Genomic DNA, 3,598 nt, shown 5'->3' with positions numbered 1-3,598 from the left:
ACCCTGAATGTTGTGTATTTTTGTGTTGCCTATATGATTTTGAATACTGAAAAACAACCTTTAGTAACCTTACGTTAACATTTTGATTTTATGTTAAAAAAATCGTAAAAAGTCAAAGATGCAAAACGATCAACAACAAAAAAATACGAAACAGAGATTGAAGGAAGAAATTCCTTGATTTCCATCAACCTCCCGAAAAATATGCGATTTGACCCTTCCAGCTCGTGGTTTGTTCGGAAAACAACATTTCCACAAGTTTTGGCTTGACGCTTCCGGGAAGGAGCATAACCGATTCCACCAAACACGGCCTTTTGTTTGAAGGAACATGATTTTTCCAGCGAACGAAGGATATGCTTGAATATTTATAATGTCTGGCCAGGGAGTGAAGGAATGGATAAAATTGACAGAATGGAGTGCGGTATGCGAAATGGTCATTCGCTTTTTCAACTTTTGCCCCCGGTCCCCCTAATTGGTGGCAAGAGATTGGCATTTCGTATTCAGCACCAGGCCACACTGGCTGCCGGCCCGTTTGTGCAATGCTCATTTCTCAATCTGAATGATTAATTTCGCCTATTTGTGCGCTGGTATCTGTCGGCTGGCATTCTGTTCGGCTCGTCCGCCAATTTCCGGCCAACGCTGCCAGCGGCGCCACCGTCTAACAGTTCTGCGATTATACTGACCGCGGCGATATAAGAAGCACATTGTCTTCACACGTTTCGTAAGTTGGGTCATTCTGAAGATTGTTCTTTTGTCGCTGTTTGCTACAGTTTGCCCATCGTTCTCCGTTGGTGGACCCGGAGCAATTGCCGGACGAAGTTTGCCGGAAGTTAATGGAAAAGTAGTTATTTTCAATTTGCTTAACTACCGAATTCGGACCACGATGATGCGGGGGGGGGGGGGGGGGGATTGGATGATCGTTAGCGGATGAAGTGTGACGAACGGAGGTGGAAGCTTTTATGCAAAAAAGCTGCCACTGACAGAAAACATCACGGTAGTGAAATCGTAAAAATGGCATTCTTATGTTGATGACTGTTTTTCTCTGGAAGCGGTACAGCTTGTCATAACCGATGCGATTGTTTCATTGGATGATATCAATGTTTTTTTTTGTTGTTGAATAAGTGAGCTTGTTTATTAAAGAAGGAATTTAAAAAAGGACTGATATTCTTTTGGCTGCACACTGCCCGCTATTCTGTTAGTGTAGTGAGGTTAAGTGAATGGTTGAATATAAAATGCGCTTTATTGGAAATGACATGACTATTAATATCCTTCTTTTCAATAGTTTTATTTTAAGCTGTTAGAGTTTTTATCTAGAGTTAGAGAAGAGTATTTCAGAAATTGTGGCAGGTATCACTTGATCTTGGTCTGAATATTTGTTTCTTCTACTTTGACTAGATTCGTCGATCTTGGTTGTCTAAGACTATTTGAGATTTTAATTCCTAACAAATCAGTAGGGCGTTTTGATAATCTGTTAACCTTCTTAATTAAAATATTAGAGAAGGTTTAGACACAATTTTTTAGAAGGACGTATTGAAATTTGTTATAAAAATGTATCTCAAAGATCATAAAAAAAACGTTACTTAAGTTGTTTTGTGGAAAGTTTTATTTTACCTTAGTTCTTTCCGTTTACGCAACAAGCTGAAACTGCTGCAATCAACCCAAGCACAAATACCCTCGTGCTGCAGTTGTGGCATCGTTGCAATCCAAAAACATATAAACGACAGGAAACGCGACGCAAAAGTGTAAGAAAATTGATAGCGTTTCATCTTGTTGCGATAAACAAAGTTTCTCCTTCTGTCGCACGACTCACGGCCCCCCCCTCACCCCTCCCATTACCAAGCCACGGCGGGGAGCGCAACTGGCAGAAATTTGCCAGTGCCACGAGGACACGATCGGTTTCGGAGCGTTTCGTGAGTGCGATAAAATCACTTATCACCGTTGTCAGTCACGTGCCGTTGTTGCACGTTCGTGTGAAGCCCGTCATGGGAACGAAATTGATTCGATTCCTGATAGCGCGACATTCGTCCCGAGATTAGTTGCTGCACGGTTTGCCGTGGTACGCGTGGGACTCACGTCCACCAGCCGTGAGCCGTGAGGGTTCGATTTGTTTTGCCGATTCCACGCTCGACTCGTGCAGCGCATCGGTGGAGTGCTGTTATGTCTTCACGTTTAGAGACGATTGCATTGATTGAAGTTACCGTGGAAGATTCACAATACGGGCTGATAACTGGTTGGCACGGGGTAAAATGTTTCGTTTGAAACAAAGATTTCCTCCACGACAGTTCCTGGACCTCTGGCGCATAACATAAAAAAAGAATCGACAATCCCAGAAGCAATCTGCAACGCGAGCATTTCGTTATTCACCATTCGACGATCGTCGGGCGGTAGTTGTCCGAGGGTTTTCAAAGCGGTCCTGCGACACGTTGCATAGATTTCGGACACCTGTGGGTACTTGCAGTTTGGAGCGTTGTTCGCAGGATGAGGAAGTTTATGAGAAACAAATTAATTTTCTATCGAACAGAATCGATCTCGGGTGCGCATCGTTGCTGCCCAAAACTTGGACGATCGAACCGGTTCCGTCGATTAGCTCGTGTGAAGTTCAAAGCGTCTTCGCGTTCCTGTACGTTCATCGAGCGAGCTAATCAAAAGTTACTCGTTCGCAACACCGGCGCGTCGCTCGGGGAGAGGATCGCGATACAGGTCACCTGCCACGACGATACGGTTTCGGCTCCTTTGCGACATAATCAACTGGCTGGTCGGGATGAGGCGTTGCGATATTCATCCGCGGGTCGCACACACTGTCCCACGTGCAAGCATTTGCTCATTCGTGATTTTCTAATAAGGTTAAACATTAATTGCAATTCCCTCTTCCGACCACGGGCCACTGGGTGGGGGCCGTTTGCTGTTAAACGTTTGCTCGTTGTGCAGCGTCTTCCCGTGGGTGGCACGTGCACTTCCGTGCACTGACGTTGCAAGTGGTTTCGCGTGCCCCTGCCCCGTGGTGGAAGGAAGAATGATGGGCGCCGAAGTGTTGCCAACAGAATGGAACAACTTATTAGGGCGGCCAGATCTGTTCCGTGTAGAGCGGAGGTAAACTAATTGAAGGAAACACAGCACAACAATGTACGTACGACAAGGCCACTCGGTGTAGTCACCGATCTTCCATGTTTCTTTCATGGCTCGGGTTGGAGAGAACCCATCACATTCGTTAATTCAGCAGCAAACATGTGTGGTTGTTTTGCACGAAGGTGTTGTCTTGTGTGAAGTGAAAACAGTTTCTTGAGAAAGTTGGAGCAGAGTATGCAGTCTGATTTGAATGTGTATTCAAAATGAAATTGCCTTTTACAATAGTGGCCCAAAAAAAAAAACACAGTAAGACCTGACAGATCTGAATATATATCCAGAAATTTCAATTACCGAGGACACCCAGGTAGCTAGAAGGACCTTGTGGACATTGTACTTACATCACACAACGCCTAAAAACCTTGACAGTAGGAGAAATACTCCAATAAAATGTTTAAAGTATGTGCTTTAGTTTTGCTTTATCGGGAATTTTTCATCTCGGCAAGGATTATACACCTATCTACAATCTACGGAACCC

Source organism: Anopheles moucheti, chromosome 3 (assembly GCF_943734755.1).
Source record: "Anopheles moucheti chromosome 3, idAnoMoucSN_F20_07, whole genome shotgun sequence".
NCBI lineage: Eukaryota > Metazoa > Arthropoda > Insecta > Diptera > Culicidae > Anopheles > Anopheles moucheti.
The sequence above is the reverse complement of the archived record's forward strand: the minus strand, read 5'-3'. Positions refer to the sequence as shown.